This window comes from Pimephales promelas, chromosome 19 (genome assembly GCF_988280905.1).
Source record: "Pimephales promelas chromosome 19, fPimPro1.hap1.1, whole genome shotgun sequence".
Taxonomy (NCBI): domain Eukaryota; kingdom Metazoa; phylum Chordata; class Actinopteri; order Cypriniformes; family Leuciscidae; genus Pimephales; species Pimephales promelas.
Genome location: NC_142787.1, coordinates 12,424,440 through 12,443,704, shown reverse-complemented (window position 1 = coordinate 12,443,704; position 19,265 = coordinate 12,424,440). Strand labels below are relative to the sequence as shown.

At 35.7% G+C, this 19,265-nt stretch overlaps 1 protein-coding gene across 2 annotated transcripts in view; it reads left to right on the top strand.

Annotated features, from left to right (window-relative positions):
• Positions 1-208: 208 nt before the first annotated feature.
• zbtb7c (zinc finger and BTB domain containing 7C) overlaps positions 209-19,265 on the top strand; it is a 29,943-nt gene continuing 10,886 nt past the window's right edge. The window contains exon 1 of one of the 2 annotated variants that reach the window (XM_039661015.2): positions 209-402. The gene's annotated coding sequence lies outside the window, so the exon portion shown is untranslated. Of the gene's footprint in view, positions 403-15,388; positions 15,686-19,265 lie in introns of those variants that run through there. The other variant, XM_039661016.2, reaches the window with a different exon arrangement.

Genomic DNA, 19,265 nt, shown 5'->3' with positions numbered 1-19,265 from the left:
TTGGTATTAGTGCATAACACACTGCCAGTGTCTGCAGGTACGCAGGGAGGGTTTTGTGCTTGGTGTGTGTGTGTGTGTGAGAGGTGCATGTCAGGTGGACACGTGCGGCCGGCTGCCAACATACTTTTGGTTTGGAGGGAGGGCTGGGTGGGTGTGAACTTTTGTTTAGTGTCTCTCTCTCTTTCTCTCTCTCTCTCCGTCTCTCTTTCCCTCTCCCTGATTCACGACACACCTTCTGTGCAAAACACAACTCCTCTGCTTATCTCTCTCCCCCTGTCGCTCTCTCTCTCTCTCTCTCTCGTCTGTGTTCACTTTCACATGTTTGAATCGGAGGATAGCAGTCTGTTTCCTGACACGCAGAGACTTCTCTCCAAGAAGCAACTCAACCAGCAACACCTAAAGGTCAGCAACCACTACTTTCTGTCTCTCTGTCTTTCGCTCAAAGTTAGTTTCTCTCAGTGCCTGTCTAACTGCTCCATCACTGTCTGTGGTGAAATGTAAAGGGGTTTGTGATGGAATTTTTTTCGTCTCGTCTTGTGCATACGTCACGTAAAGTGCACTAGATTCTGCGGGACCCCCCCACCCCCTCGTTCTCACCGTCTGTTTAATTAGAAAGTCTAATACAGTAAAATGAGATGACAGGGCAGGGACAGGGGTCTGATGCTATCTCAGCATCACTCAGTGTTGCCCTGCAAGAGAACTCCAGTTAGAGACAAATCAGGCTGTGACCAACATTATCCATTACACCTCTACAGCGAGTCAGCGACTACACACAAAATGCATGGGAACCAAATTCAAATATGAGGAAAGTTTACATAATAAGTCAGAAATTATCTGCACTTGAGAAAAAAAAAAAGAATTTTAGACTTTCATTATACGCAGTGTTGGGAGTAACGCATTACAAAAGTAATACATTACAGTAACATATTACTTTTTGCTGTAACGCAGTAGTGTAAGGCATTACTAATCAATTTTCAGTAATATTTTACTCGTTACATGTTCAGTGAGGCTTGTATTACAGTTGTATTACAGTGTATTGTCTGCTTTTACTTCTTAAAGGCAACAGACTGTGTGAAAGTTTTAAAGCAGTCTTTTAGTGCCAGTTCAGAGCGGTCGTGTCTGTAACATTGTTTTTTCCTCATAAATGCGAACACGAAAACTAAAATAAAATGAATATTTTAAGTTCTATGGAGACTGGAGAGCCAACCCTTCCTCGTCTGATTTGCGCAGTGTAATTAACAGAATTAAAACATAGACTGATATTTGTCTAATGTCTGGAGTCCTTTGAGGAAGCCTAGACGTTTCAATACATGTATTTTCTGAGAATTTTTATTTCAAGTTTTGACTGCAAATGTCATGTCCATAATGCTCCTTAACTAGTTTTGTGGTGTAGGTCTACGTATTTTATAATGTTAACTTCAAATAATACTAATAGCCTAATTTTTTAAAAATAAAATAAAGATAAGGCAGCATTGGATCTGGACGGTAAGGAGAATAACGCTGGGAGTTGGAAGAGGTGTGTCGCAATTCTGCTCGTGGATCTGAGTCGTGTGGCGAATCGCGATTTCGGTTTCATATTGCATATCGTTACAGCCCCAAAGTTGTTCTACTTAGTTATTTTGGTGAAAGTAACTCAAAAGTAATACATGAGTAATGTAACGCATTACAATTCTGAGACAGTAATATTGTAAGGTAATGAATTACTTTTAAATAACAGTAACAAGTAATACCTAATGTATTACAGTTTGGAAGTAACTTGCACAACACTGATTATACGTCACTTGAATAGCATAATATTGCAATCTCAGAAACGCAAGCTTTTTTGTAAGGGTCTCATTCTTCAAGTCAGTAATGTACCGTACATAAAATTACTAAGTTAAGGAAATCATGGTTCTGCTCTGTTTTGTAAGGGTTTTATTATTGCATATTTTTTGGGAACAGTAAAAACATTCATTAAAAAAAGACTGGTACATTCAACAAAGTTTAAGACTTCTGAATGATTTTCAAAATTTCAAATGTTAATGTCTTCCACTATTTGGAAAATAAAAAGATTCTTTAAACGAATTAAAAATTCCAAAAATGAAACGTTTAAAGAAAAAAAAATCTTTTTTTTTTTTGGACAAGATTGCTTTGAAAACACAGATCAGGAGGTTTCACTATCTGCTGTGACTTTTATTCTGCGGAAACTTCACGTACGATGAAACCGTGAGCAGCACTGTCCGTGTCTAAGACGGAATACAGGAAACGTCATTCATCTGCTCTCTTTGTGAACATAAGCCGAGACTCTATCAAGAATCTGGAGGATTAAATGCAGAAGTATTCAAACATGTAGATTCAGTGCACTCGGGTAAACTGTGTGAATACGGTATCCACACACACACACACATAGAGAGAGAGAGAGGGGGAGCTTTGTTCGGCGTGGTCAGGGACACCGTATATCAGGTGAATGGGCAGATGACCGCCGGTCTCAATTATTCATTCATTTTAATTGTGGCTGTGACGGGTACCAGATTTCCTTTCAATGCCAAGCAGCTGCTTTCAGATCCATCACGGCATGTTCGAGCAGCCCTGATTAACCTGACATTAACAGGCCGTGATTACATAAAAACTCCTGCGGTGGGAGTCCAAACCTCGGCGAGGGAGCGAGAGAGAAGCAGCGTGAGGGAGCGTGAGGGAGTGGGGTTATGCCGGGATACGCACCACGCCTTTGTCTGTCGAGTCACTAGGACGAGGTTTATCAAAGTTGAACCTGATCCGAAACAGTCTTTTGTTACACGCCAGATACTTTTACACTGGCGTGCTCTCAAACATAGAGAGTGTGGTGCGCTCCACGCGGGAGGGTGTGGGAACGAGTTAACAAGAACAATGCTTGGGTTCTCAGTGCGGTTCTAGATCACTGCTGGGAACAAATACAGAACAGATCCTACATACGCACACACATAGAGAGACTGCAGACATACACACAGCTCAAAACAACATCAGTGGTGAAAACGATCAAAAAGAAGCTACAAATTTACTATATATGTATATATATTAAATACATTAAAATAGCTATAATATTCAAAATACACACCCAGTGTTGAGAATGTAGGCTATACATTCAATATAATCAATGTATTAAAGTTCTTTTAAGAAGTCTCTTCTGCTCATCAATGCTTTTAGACAGTAAAACAGAAATATGATGAAATTTTATTGAATATATATTAAAATGTAATTTATTCCAGTGATCAAAGCTGTATTTTCAGCATCATTACTCCAGTCTTCAGTGTCACATGATCCTTCAGAAATCACTCTAATATGATTTGCTGCTCAAGAAAGATTTATGAATTTTATCAATGTTGAAAGTGAGTTGTGCCGCTTCATATTTTGGTCCAATCTGTGACCTTTTTTTTTCAGGATTCTTTGATGAACAGAATAGCATTTATTTGAAATAGATAATTTTGTAATACTGTCACTTTTGATCAGTTTAAATCATCCTTGCTGAATAAAAGTATGATCCATTAATTGAGTTACACAGCTCTCTGGAATACTTTATTCTGATTGGTCGCACGTGGCATTATGCAGTAAAAGATATGTGTGCATCATGACGCTAAATTAAATACTTTATCGTTGTCCCAGGCAACCGATGTCCTACATATATGTGCTAGTTTCATTATCGCAAAAAAGAGAGTGAAATTATTTAGTCCGATCTATTCAACAAATCTTTCAGTGCTAGTTTCATTATCACAAAATAAACCCCCTCAGGTTGAAACAAACCCCTCAGATCACCCTGTCAGGGTTTGTTTTGTGATTATAACCAGCCGATCATTTCTTATAATTTTGTGAGAGGAAATCTGTGGTTTGATGTTACTTAATGGAGACTCTATGAATGTCTGTCTGTCTGTGTGTGTGTTTGTAAGCAGTGAATCAATCTTATAAAGAGTTAGTTTGTCCAGTTTAAGACCCAAAGAGAAAGTTAGGGGATTCACATCCGCACACACAACACAACACAACGCCCACCAGCACACTCAAACAGAGAGAGAAATAATGTCATTCTCTTTCCTCTCTCTTCATCTTCAAAAAAGCATTTGTGGTGATTTAGGTAACGCTTATCAGTCAAACCGTGAGGACTGCCCAGACCTCACCTTTACACAGAGTGAGAGACAGTTAAACTTGCCAGACCAATTTCTTTTGTGCTGCATTAAACCGTCGTAATGAATGTGTTTTCTGGGGTCACGACTGCATCTTTTATGAACCTGCTCTGAATAACCATCATTCAAAAGTTAAACGGTTATTCACAGCCATACATTCAAGTACCTGATGCTGATGTCATTACATATTCATTTTAATAGCAACTGACCATGTCACATGGTGATGTAATTTCACTATCACTATGGTCACGGTGAGTGAGCTGAACCGCTATTTATAAACTCTGAGCGCTGTGATGGTTGGGATTATATGATATATCTTTAAGAATTCAACAAGTGTTTTTCTTCAGAGGCTCCTACACATCACAAGGTCACATGACTAATCGCCCATAACAAACAGGAAATTAACCACAAATTTAGGTCAAAGTCTCCAGAAAGAATGAAATGTTTTATGCATCTAAAATAACACTCTACCGCTATCTGTTTAATAGAAACCAAACGGATTAATCTAAACATGATCAGCCCCTCAGGATCATAATCAGATCTACAGTAGATAGACATCATACAATAATTAGTATGTTTCACAAGACTGTACAGTTCTATGACTAGACTTTATATACTTAAAGGGATAGTCCACTTTTTTTGGAAATAGGCTTATTTTACCACTCCCCCAGAGTTAAACAGTTGGGTTTTACCGTTTTCGAATCCATTCAGACGATTTTCTGATATTTAGAAGAATATCAGTAACCAGACAGTTTCTGGTCTCATTGACTTCCATAGTATATTTTTTTTTCCTACTATGGAAGTCAATGAGACCAGAAACTGTCTGGTAAGTGATATACTTCTAAATATGAGAAAATCGGCTAATTGGATTCGAAAACTGTTTAACTCTGTGGGAGTTGTAAAATGAGCCTATTTCCCCAAAAAAACGTGGAATATCCCTTTAATAACATAATCAGACTTATAATGACAATATTTACTGTTCTATCACTATACCATATTATATTTATATTTTATTGTCACTGTACCAAACCTGATTAGACATTACAATCTGTTCTTTTTCTAACCAAACCTGATCAGCCTATACTATAATAATCTGTTTAACATCATTAGACTAAACTAGAGCTATTCTTTACTCTAACCAAACCAGATTAGACTTTACTATACTATAATGTGTGCTATATCTAGACTAATTAATAGCTAGAGTATTCTATAGCCAAACTTTTTATTAGACTATAACTGAACTTTACCGTTCTTCCACATGACTATAACCAATCCTGATTAGACTTGACGACGCTATACTGTTCAGTAACCTGCAACCAGACTTTATTATACCATACTAAACGTAACTAGACTATACTTCATTATTCTACACTTTATCCTACTAAACTTTAAAAGACTCTACATTCCACAACTGTTCTGTTCTATAGCTAGACAAGACTACAACTAAACTGCATTTTCAAGTGTACTCTATTCTCCAGCTATACTACTTCCTGTGCTTCTTTCAGCTGACATATCTATCTTCTCGTTTAAGCCTGATCTGTTAGATTTCAGCGTTGGGCCGTGGTGTGTGTTTGACTGATTTCCTCTGGTCTTCTATGAAAAGTGAGTGTGATGTGAGAGCAGCTGATTGAGGAACATCTAAACTCCTGTAGGTGTTTCCTGTGTGAGAAGAGTCACTGTAACCAGTGGCAACTCCCAGACTGTCTCCTTTCTCTCTTGCTCTGCGTAAATTACACAAGCCAAAACACACACACACACACACACACACACAGTATTATTGAGGGCACCGCACCACAACACACCTTTACGTAGAGAGACCAAGCTCAGTTAACCACACACACCGAGAGAGGGAGAGAGAGAGAGAGAGAGGGAAAGCGGGCCGTTTTGTAATGTTGCTGTAAGATTTTGATTTTGAAACTGGGTCCACCCACTGGTGTGAGAAAAGAGGAGAGGCACAGAGGAGGGGTGTATGGAGAGAAAGACAGCGATAGAAATGAGTGTGTGGGCTATCATCACTCACTCACTCACTCAGTTTAAAATAAGGACACATTGATCCACCCACCCTAACCCGACACACACACAGAGACTGAAGCAGATACCTCAGCAGAGGAGTTCAGGCATCACAGAGGGCCGCTCTCGGGCCTGAAGGACTGACAGTCGGGTTGTATTGTGTGACCTCAGGAAGTACACATGATTGAGGAATTGTCTCAGCGTTTGGGAGCTGCTTGTTACGATATTGTGGATATTGTGTGACTTAAACAGGTTTCCAATGGTCGATATGTATTACAGAGCAGTGTGGCTGATATACTGCAAATATACAATGAAAAACAACACATTTTACACAACATTTACTTCAAAATAGAAGGAAATGTTTGCCATATATTGTCAAAGATGGAGTCGTGGCCTGGCAGGTCCTACACATGTCGGGCGATCCACATTAAATCCAGCTTGACCGATACAGTTCCCACAAATTAATTTTTTAATACATTTATAAAATTTAAATGTTATTAAATGATAAAATATATAAAATATTAAATTAGTATGTTTATTATTAACAATATACAAATTATTTATTTTATGTAGATATTTATAATTTCAATATTTATTAATTTAATATATATATATATATACACATACTTCTTAATAAAAAAATAAGTCAAAAATATTGTTTTTCCTAATAAATGTCTTGTTGTACAGGGGTTGAACGACTTCAGATTATTTAAAGTCGACATTTATGTGATGAAAGTCGAGTCGACGCGGACTAGTCGCTGATGATGTCACTGATAAGCGAATAAGACTGGACATCGAGCTGAGACTGACAGCTCGGGTTGTCTTGTGCTCAGCTCTGGCATACTGACACAGCGCTCCTACATAACAGCTTATTCTGATCAGTACTTTTGTCTTTTGGTCGTTATATTTTTCCGATTTCAGCTCTTCTAAATCAGATACAGATAAAGTATCACAGTAAAGATTACATTTATATGATGCTTGATAATTCTCCACAAATAGTGAAGCTCTGGGTTTGAGTTACTAAGAAATATATGCTAGAACTTTGCAGATTCTAAGCTATTTTATAGATAAATCACAGAACTAAGTTTACAATATATTTCTCCTCTACTGAATGATTTTTACATGATTTGGATCTTTACTATCTGTGTGTGTGTGTTACAATGCAGCAGCAGTTTAGAACGAAAGATTAACTTAAAGACAGTGTTGGGAGTAACGCATTACAAAAGTAATATATTACAGTAACATATTGCTTTTTGTTGTAACGCAGTAGTGTAAGGCATTACTAATCAATTTTCAGTAATATTTTACTCGTTACATGTTCAGTGAGGCTTGTATTACAGTTGTATTACAGTGTATTGTCTGCTTTTACTTCTTAAAGGCAACAGACTGTGTGAAAGTTTTAAAGCAGTCTTTTAGTGCCATCAGAGCGGTCGCGTCTGTAACATTGTTTTTTCCTCATAAATGCGAACACGAAAACTAAAATAAAATGAATATTTTAAGTTCTATGGAGACTGGAGAGCCAACCTTTCCTCATCTGATTTGCGCAGTGTAATTAACATAATTACAAAAAATATATTTTGCCTCCTATTTTTTTGTCACGCATGAATGTGTGTCTTTTCCCTAATATTAAAAATAAAACATAGACTGATATTTGTCTAATGTCTGGAGTCCTTTAAGGAAGTAGCCTACATACGTTTCAATACATGTATTTTCTGAGAATTTATATTTCAAGTTTTGACTGCAAATGTCATGTCCATAATGCTGGACTTCCCCAATTTTAAATAATTTATCCTCAACTAGTTTTGTGGTGTAGGTCTACGTATTTTATAATGTTAACTTCAAATAATACTAATAGCCTAATTTAAAGATAAGGCAGCATTGGATCTGGACGGTAAGGAGAATAACGCTGGAGTTGGAAGAGGTGTGTCGCGATTCTGTAGGTTCGTGGATCTGAGTGTGGCGAATCGCGATTTCGGTTTCATATTGCATATAGTTAGAAGCCCAAAAGTTAAGTTCTACTTAGTTATTTTGGTGAAAGTAACTCAAAAGTAATACATGAGTAATGTAACGCATTACAATTCTGGGACAGTAATATTGTAAGGTAATGAATTACTTTTAAATAACAGTAACAAGTAATACCAAATGTATTACAGTTTGGAAGTAACTTGCACAACACTGCTTAAAGATGTACAATAAGCTGTGTAAAACATGCATTCTCGCGATCAATTTTGAACATCCAGATTGCATAATCAAACATATCTCGTGGAGGGCTCTCGGAGTACGCATTTATTTGTCATTTTAACTGTTTGGAAATGGAGCGTAAAAGTGGACTTCAAAGATATATTATCCTGTTGCGCCCTCTATAGGCCATGAATGATCCGCGACTAGTCAAGCTTAAAGCATCATGGCAGAGCATTAAAATCAACTAGTCTGTTCAACTCCTAATATATATATGTAAACTTTTACAAATACATTTATTTATGTATATAAAAAAATATAAGTAAATGATGATGTATTTGATTTTAGAACACACTCATTACCAAATCAATTAATACGTCACATTTAGCTAAATAATTTGTCTGGTTAATTGTCCTGTTAAAGGGACAATGTGTACTTTTCTATGTATGTTATAATTTAAAATCAATATTTGTATTCATAAATATGTCCTCAATGGTGTATAAATACCTCTGCCAATTATCTGACTTATCCTCGTAAATGAAGAATTTATTATCTTTATATACATGGGACGGTAAGTCCACGAAGGCTTACATGTAGTTCCGCCATCTTGAAAAACTATAATAGCAGAGTGGGACAAAAAGTGCTAGGCCAACGCGTTTCCACAGCACGTTTTGGTGCAGAAGCGGACGAGCAGAGCAATGAGAGGCAAGTTTAAAAGGCAGCATTGCAAATCCTCGTCGCCAGAAAAGTCCAAAATAGATCGTAAAAGAAATCGTGACGGAAATTACAAAAAAACACGAGTTAATGTCGGGATAGCTTTTTCCAGGTGGATAGAGCTAATGCTAAAGCTAAAGATTTCAAAAGAGACGCTGAAGTCCTGCTTCTCGACAGGTAAGTCAATGTTACAGTCTTAATTACTTTATTTTATTGACAGATGAACATTTATAGTTAAAAGTTGATGATGATATCTAACAATGCACATACTTTAAAAAATATAACGAATAAAGAAGGCATAACTACTCATTACAATAGTTCATGTTTTTCAGTCAGTAATTCATACTTTAACATTCGTTTGTTCGTTGTGTCAAGTTGCTGTTTGTTTGAAATAACAAACCTGTTCAACCGAAGGAACATAGAGGACATCCTGTCTTTGCTTTTTGATACATAAAAGTTACCGTAGATGCAATGCGCATTTGAAAAAGAGAGGCGCTTGAGAACACAATTAGTTTCAATGCAAAATACATTTTCACCACTAGATGGGAGAAATTCCTACACATTGTCCCTTTAATTGTTCTGTTAATTGTTAATAAAAAACATTTATTTTTTATATCGATCCATCACTATATATAACACGTTTTTAGGCAAAAAGCTCAGACAGACTGCTGAATATCCAGTGCCATTATACTTGTAGATTTCAATGAACTATGTGCATGAGAGCATGCGTGTGATATGCGCTTGCATTTTTTAGCATGAAGCGACATATGTGCATATAGTTTGTGACTGATCACTATGAAAGCTTGCATCTTTCTTGTGTGTGTCTATGTGTGTCTATGTGTGTGTGAGAGCGCGCTTTGACAGACATCTGTCTCCTGTGCCCTGCAGCCTGGTTGGTTTTAATTAGGTAGAGCCAGAGGGCCTGAGGGCAGACAGGGGCTAGTCATAATCACTCACACACACACACACACACACACACGGGCCAGCCTCCCCCTCACAATCCTCCACAAAAAAATGTCCTTTCAGAAGGAGCATCTCAAAAACACAAAAACACACACCCTCACACACTCCATCTGTCGCAAACACGTGTGATAGCTGTGTTTTACATGCATGATTAGTTTGATTAACGACATATTATGGGATGTACATTACACTACATTTGAGCTTGAGCGCTGGAGTATCTGACGTCAAGTATGTCACAATGACCGTCTTCACACACAGTATGAACACCAGCACAATGTCGTAATCACCAACAGGATACTCTGGTTCTCCTTTCTGGGTTGAAGGTGTGTCAATTACAAAATAATGGCTAAAGTTAATTGGTTTCAGTCATAATCATTTATAATTTCTGCAGCTTAAACAGCAGAGCGCTGTTACCAATGCTTACGAATGCACGAACTAATAAAATGTACGCCTTCAATACAATAGCAAAAAGCGTCTGCTGTCAATGTTTAACGTACAATTTAACTTGTATGCATTTTGATAGGCTTGCACAACAAAACTGTATTTCCCATCATTCCTCCATTAAAGGAATTAAGGCACAATCACTATCGATATTTAGTTCACACTCATAAACACAGACTAACAAGCCTAACCAAGACAAAAACAGATAAAAACTTTCTTATCAGCAGCATTTCCAAAACGATCACTGTTACTCTGTGTGAGTGTGTGTGTAGAAAATAGCAGATAACTCAGATGAAGACGAGCAAAAGACACAACACATCCAGTAAAAACAGGAGCTGATGTGTGGAGGGGTTCACAGATGACCTTGTCGCATATTTTGGGTTCTCCGTATGTGTGTGTGTCGTCCTTGGACGGCTGTTTCCCACCCTAGTTGGTGGGTTTGTCTGTAAGTGGGCAGAGATGACAAATGTTTCCCACAAGGCCACACCCTTGAGCGCCAAAGCCCCCACTCCCACAATACATCTGTGCGCGGCGTCCCAAATTGCAAATCCAAAGGCTTAGGATATCAAACTGATGAATTTATGTATTAAAACACACAAGCAAAAGTAATAAAGACTTTTGAATAGCAAACTAGAAAGAAAGACAGAAACATCTGACCTTCCATGAAATGAAGCATCACAGGGTCAGCGAACACACAAGGGTTTGTATGAGAAGGATGTCAGTCGTGGTTGTGAATGAGTCTCGTCTTCGTCTGACTCCTGCTGTGAAAAAAACAAACACATCAGTTCTCACTGCATTCGGACTGATGCAAAGGTCCCACTTTATATTAAGTGTTCTTACATCTAAGAATAGGTACAATGTACTTACTGTGTTCAAGTCGTATTGTAAAAGACATGGCTGCTATTGAGGTGTGATATGGGTAAGGTGTGTGTGGTATGGGTCAGAGTTTATGGGTGGGTTAATGTGTAAAGAAAGGGTCAACAGTGTAAATACTAATGTAATTACATGAATTAATTACATGCATGTATTTTTTTTTAATATAAGTACAATGTAAAAACATGTATGTACACAATAAATCCATTACTAAATTATTCATTTCAATGTTGGTACATAGTAAATTAAGCCACAATATAAAGCGGGACCAAAAACACTTACTTTTCATTTAGTTTAACATTAAAACATTTTTAAAAAGATAAAAACAGAGACATAAACCATTTTTGGTTCCTCAAAGAACCTTTCAGTCATCACTTCTTAAAAGAACCTCTTTTTTCTTATTGTGGAAAATATTCTAAACAAAGCGTTACCAGTGCAAGTTTTATTAATGCGTCATTGTGTTACGTTTTCAAAATGTGTCAAGCATGTGAATTCATAACACAACACAAATCCCTGACACATTCTCAGTGTTGTCACAAATTGCTTTTCAGGGTTTAAAAAAAAAAAAAACTTTTATTTTGTAGTTCTTTAGATGCTCTGGTACCAAAACACTACAATGACTTTAGAGTTCTTTCCTGAACCACTGAAAAACATTATTTTTAAGTAGCCTATATGAGGTATTTTGATTGAACCGCCCGTTTTTACCCCGAAAAGCAACTTTTGACCACAGAGAATGCATCAGATTGTGTTGTGTTATGAATTGCGCTTGACACATTTAATTTTCTTAGAGTATAAAACACTGTCTAATTCAGGAATCTGTTTTAAAGGACGAACAGAATCACCTGTCTAAGGTTTCTATGACAACTAACTGCAAATATCTTCAAACAATATGTGTGTGTGTGTGTGTGTGCGTGACACAGGTCTCCATAATTAATTTGTCTAACTAAAATCTCTTACATTTTCACATCTTGCATTCGTCACGTTCTCACCAGCACAAAGTAAATGTAAATCATATTTTATCCAGTTAAACGCTGGCTTTGGTATAAAGCAACTGTGCTCATTAAAAAGCAGGTCGTGATGAATCTGTCATAAATTACATAACTAGGTGGATTCTTGATGTCATTTAGGAAATCCTGTCCGTGTTAAAGCGTCGAGTCATGATTTAAAGAGACAGATTCGGGGGGAAAATGTCACAGTGCCAAAAAACACAAAGAGAGAGTCTGTAATAGTTTTATGTCTTTTGAAACAATAGATTTGAAGGAAATGCACTCCCTCTCGCTCTTTTCACCCAAACACATGCTCTATTTCTGAAAAAGTACCGTCATTTCAACATGTGTCTGTCTCACATATTGTACATTTGTTTTCAGAAATGCAGACTACATTTGCAGTGTTAAGAATTGAATTGAACTGATTGAATGGAATTGAAACATTATGATTGTGACAATGTCAAACATCTTTGATTATCAGAATCCAAACATGATCCAGGGACATTTTAAAGTTCACACTGATTTTAGCTTGAGTTAAATATTTTACTGAACAAAATAGATTTTTACTGTTAACCTTGACAAGAGATTTTGTTATAAAATGGTGAGAAAATAAGATCTCATTGACATTACAATAAAATACAAATATAACTTAAATGAAACATTGACAGCTTTGGGTATTATTATAGGATGAGATTGTCCATCGTAATGTCCAGCTTTAAAAACAGAAGATAATAGACATTCATTAGACGGATTAATGCGTGTTATGCTAACATTTCCATAACCAGGTATATTTAATAATCTAAAGCTTTTTTCAGAAGAATCACACAATGTGCTGGTGGGAAAACAAGTTTTGTTCAGCACAGAAAATGCTGCACAGTCACATGTGTCAAAAACACTGGAGTTTTTTTCTTTTTAAGAATATAGAAATATTTTGAAAATTTGTTTCACCTAGACATTACTATATTTGAGCTTACTTAAATTACTTTTGCACACATTCAACTACACTACCTATGGAAATCTAATCCAATTATATACAATATATGATAAATTATGGAAACCAAATAAAATTTATTAGATTCAAAAAAGCAGAGCAGACAGCAAAGTGTGTCTACATACATATATATATATATATATATTATTAAACTATAGATATATAAAAATGATAAAGAAAATGTACATTACTAAAATATATTACAAATTATACGTATAAAATGTTTTAATAAAAATAATAAAGAAAATATATATTATATTAAAAATTAAAAAGAAAATGTTATGTAATTAATATATGATATATTAAAAATTAAAAAGAAAATGTGTATCACTTACTATATATATATATATATATATATATATATATATATATATATATATATAAAAATTATTATTAAACTACTTTATATTTAGAAAATGGTATACACTCTAAAAAAAGCTGGGTTGTTTCAACCCAAATTTGGGTCAAATATGGACAAACCCAAATGCTGGGTTAAAAATGTAATTAAAAAAATGTACAGTTGAAAGTGAAAGTAGAAGTTGGGTTCAAATTTTAATTTACATTTTTAACCCAACATTTGGGTTTGTCCATATTTGACACAAATTTGGGTTAAAACAACCCAGCATCGTTTAGAGTGTACACATAGGAAAAAAAAATAAATAAAATAAAATATATATATATATATATATATATATATATGTATGTATACATTTTTAAGAAAACATTTATTAAAATATATATCCTATATTAAAAATTATAGAACATGTATATTACTTAAATCTATTATATTATATTTAAAAATTATGTATATATATATATATATATATATATATATCAATATACACAAACATACTGTACACACATATGTAAAAAAAAAAAACACATTACAGTAAAAACTGGATGAACACATGTACTCTCACAACTGTGAGTATAAGTTTACAGGTTAACTAACTGATTATCCGTCTACCTCTGGTTTCAGTTTCAACGAAGGGAAATTGAACAGCCCTGTTGAGGAACATGCAGTCTGAGCTGCAATATGGGTCAAACCGCACGTATAAAACAACCAACTTCTAATTAACTAGAGAGTCGTAATGTCTGTCAATTCTGCCATTATATAAAGTGTCGCTTAATTAAACTGACATGAAAAATATAAGCAGCCAATCTGACCTGTGCGCCGCAGGAAACGGTGCAGAACTTCTGTGACATACTATATTCTGCAGGAACAGAAAACGAGCATACTAATCTTCCTTTTGCTGCATTGTATGGCGGTCATACTTCTGCACGGTAGTCTTAATAAAGCGTCACTGGCATAATCATAGATTTTGTTTTATAATATTTTCCAGTCATTTCTTTGCTTTTGGTTTTAGTTAATGACAATAACCCTGGTGTGCAGGAAGTCATTTATCCTGCATGTATATTACATACTACATTTGCCAAAATGTATAGTATGTATCTAGTATACAACTATAATACAATGCTTCAGATACTGTATCCCACAATGCATTGTGTTCTGGTCAAATACAACATTTTGGCAAATGATAATGATAAATCCCATTATTTAATATTTCTTGGCATATTATGTGAATTGATTGCCAAATGTTTAAATAAATTGCATGAATTTTTATTTTTATCACTAGTTTATTACAGTTTATCACAACTGTATGCCACTAGCCAAATCAAATCCATTCAGGTCATGTGACAGTAATTGTTTTAAGAGAAATACTGTATATATCTAAGACCATAAACAGTGTATATTGTCCAGTATTTAGCAAGTTTTCAGAAGTAAGAGTAGTGTGCTATTGTGAACTTCGGGTCCCATACCTTCGTCTAATTCATCTTCTGAAGTCAGCGCACATGAATACAGTATATATAACTGGTACTTTTCTTTCTCTCTCTCTCTCCCTTCATTTGGGCCCAAGTTCGAGTTGCAAATCCTTCACGAATAAAACTAAAAATTCATTTTGTCTGACCCCAAATCAGAGGGTTTGTGCACCATGGACTTTATTACATACTGAGCTTAAACTGTGTTGTGGAGGAGGATGGGTATTATTATCCTGAGCTTCCCACCCAGCTATAAAAACTACATCGCCGCTCTAGAGTAGATCCACCACCTCCTCTCTCTCTCTTTCTCTCTGTGTCCCTCTCTCTCCTCCTTCCTGTCAGCGTCCACACAAACCTCTCAGTCTCTCCGCGTGTGCTGTTGTTTTGGGCTTGTAGTTGGATGCTCGTCTCTGCTTTTTTTGTGAATGGAGAGGAGACGCTCGGGCAGAGAGGATGGACAGACGTCTTTGTGTCCCTCAGAGACGGAGATGAGACCGGCTCGGATCTGAGACCACACTTAGTCCTGGAATAAAATCACACACACACACACACTTAGACACACCTGAGGATCTGGACGGGTGAGTGAGTTACTGCTAACCTGTCTTCAAGAGTTCTGCATGTGTGAAAGTCTGTCTCAGTGTGTGTTTGAGTCACGATGCGCACAATATTTGAGTCTGTGGTTGACATGTGCGTTCGTACAAGCTGTTTATGTTTGTTTGTACGTGTCCGTCGGGATGTTTGTGTGCATCTCAGGTAGAGAACAGCATGTCTGTGGGCAGTCATTTGATGACTCATGTAATTATTTGGGCCATTCTTTAGATGTCGTCTCCAGAAAATGAGCGCGTGTAGCTTTGGCCGGCTGTAAACGCGAACTGACACAAACAAGTAATGACACAGCAAATCGACAATTACACCAGACACCGCTGACTCTGATGTGTGTGACAGAAGCAGAGCAAAGTGCTCCGTTATCACAACATGACTTGAAGTTATTTACTTTACAAGTTGTTCACACTGTTCGATAAAGTGCACTATTTCATTTCTCATGATCTTTTAAATGTCGCCCACTGATCTAAACAGATGATTTTCATATCATCTTTAAATATACAGTATTTGGTCATTAAGGTTTTATTGTTTTTAAAAGAAGCCTCTTAGTTTCACCAAGGCTGATACAATAAAAACAGTAAAAAGGTAGACATATTATTTAAAATATCAAAAAATAATGTGACTGTAGTAATGATGCTGAAAATTCAGCTTTGATCACAGGAATTAATTTACATTTTAATATTCAAATAGAAAACCCTTACTTAAAATTGTAATATTTCACAATGTTACTGTTTTTACTGTATTTGATCAAATAAATGCAGCCGTGGTGAGCAGAAGAGACCTTAATGTTTCAAAACTTTCGACCGATATTGTATCACATTACATTTTTATATGAAACAGAAGAACCTTTCGCTTAGATATATTAAGCCAAACATTTGAACTTTGACTGTCACTGCTGTAATTAAGTGTAAAACAATGTATTTAATGTATATACCTAAAAATTTGTAGTTATAGGCCATATATAAAAATAAAGTAAAACTTTATTATACATGAATTATATATGCATACATAATATGTAAATAGATTTAATTTACATACATACTTCATATGGTGCAATTTATAAACTATATTTGGGGTTGGAAGAAAAAAAAAAACTGACGCCACAATGCAAAAATCGGATGCATATCAGATTTGTTTCCACACAATCGGCCCAGATCAGATTGGCAAATGAATCTTGCTGTTTACATTATCATCCAAAAACAGATTTGAGCTTTATCTGCTTTATCGAAATCCACCAAAAGCACAAATGCGAAACAAAATTTCATAGACGGTCACTTGAATATCCTTATGTTTTAGGATTTTTTGAAAGTCTGTAAAGAAAGATGACGCGTGTTTGTGTGTGTTAGAAGAGGCCTGAACTCAGATTAAACACAGTGTAAATTACTGTTTGTAGCAGGTGAAGCGTGTGATGCAGGTGTCTGTACGGTCTTGCTTCATATATTTAGCAAACAGACATTACACAATCCCTGTGTGTAATCTTAACAAGTCTCTTAAAGTGTCGTTTACGTTTGCTCTCCTCTGTTGGCGGGGGAATCAGTCTACGGGTGAAAAGCAGCTCAAACATTTGGGTCAAATTTAAAGCAGAACGTTAAAAGAACTCAGAGAGGGCCAAAAAACACAAGGCCAAACCTTCACGCCACACTTTATTATGTTTTCTTTAACTTTGTTAAACAAGGTCCCGGTTTAAGTGTGTGGTCTGTCATCAATTTGTATTTGGTTGGTTGACAACTGACATGCACATTGATTTTAGATTTTTGTTTATACATATAATTAAGCTTTGCCATCACTGGAAGAAAATTACATTTTAAATTATATTAGAATATAGAAATCATTTTAAATTGTAATTTTATCTTGGTGAGCATAAGACTAGAGCCTTTAAAAAACATTAACAAAAGATTATTTATAAACAAAAATATTAATCCAAACTCTTGACTATTAGTGTGTTCATATATACATAAGAGTATTCTTAATACATTAAGAATAAAATGATGTAAGCCTATTTAAAGAATACAGAAACTGAACTGGTTCAATTAAGTATCTTATAGATTTTTACTGTATTTTTAATTAAATAAATAACCTATATATATATAGGTTATTTATTTAATATATATATATATGAAGAGTTCAGATGCAAAAGCCTCTAAGTGCCATTTGAAATTTTCTTCTAGAATGATCATTTTTATCAAGCTTGTATATTTAAGTTCAGTGATTTCACTTAAATGGCAATGATGATTACCTATTAATTTTTATTTAAGTGAAATTACTGAACTTAAATATACAAGTTTGACAAAAATCATCATTAAAGAAGAAAATTTCAAATGGCATTTAGAGGCTTTTGCATCTGAACTCTTCATATATATATATGTTATTTATTTAATATATATATATATATATATATATATATATATATATATACACTCTAAAAAATGCTGGGTTGTTTTAACCCAATTTTGGGTCAAATATGGACAAACCAAAAAATGGACAAAAAATTTAACCCAACGGCTGGGTTAGTCCATATTTGACCCAAAGTTGGGTTAAAACAACCCAGCATTTTTTAGAGTGTATATATATATATACACACACACACACTCACATATACATATATTTGACATGATTGTTATTTTCCTGTTTATTCCTGTGAAGCTGTTTTGAAACACTATGTATAAATAGAGGTGACATGATTAAATTGAAGTCATGGTATATAGAAATATTGTGAAGAATCAGAAAAATCGGATTTAAAACAGTTTTTTACTTGACATCATCTTGACGTCACTTCAGCTACCCATTAGCAAAACTCAAAACTTCGGTTATTATTTAATGCAAATGCCAAAATTCCACAACCACAAAAGTAATTAGACTGAGGAAACATTAGAAACCCTGCAAATGTCTGAAACCTTCTAAACTGAATCGGAAGTCTCAGTAGTTCACAGTAACCAAAGCACCATTAAACCGTTTGCTGTGTATTATATGCAAATCACTACAGGGCAGAGATAAACCGTATTCAAATCCACAGCCTTCTATTTGGCGATTGGCGTGCCGTCGCTAGAGCGCAGGAGAGGGAGAGAGGCAGATCTGCTGTAAACAGGGCCGTGAGTCTCAGCAAAGCACTAATAGACTAAAACCTACAGGTGCCCCTGCAGGTGAGGCCCCTAAATGATCTCCCTCAGGACCCACGAACCCACGGCTGGATTTAGCCAATTTACCAGCAGTCTGAGCACCGTGACACGCGCTCGCTCCTGTCTTACACTCCAGCCCTGCCTCCCTAAAGAGGCCATGATGAAATATCTCTCACAAATGTGAACTGTTTTAACTTTTGGAAGAGATGTCGTAACTTTACCATATCAAGAGTTGGTCATCTTTGCATCACAAAGTTAGACGAGGCACCTGTCGTGCACCGAACGCATGCATTTAACCCCTAAAATTGTGCTCGTGAATACATGAACAAATAATCACTACATTAATTTTGAAGTCACAGTCTTTGTCCCAGTTAAGACGATCATCAAAGCAGGTGTTCGCCTGCGTGTGCTTATGCATTTAGTTCAAACAGTGTGTTAT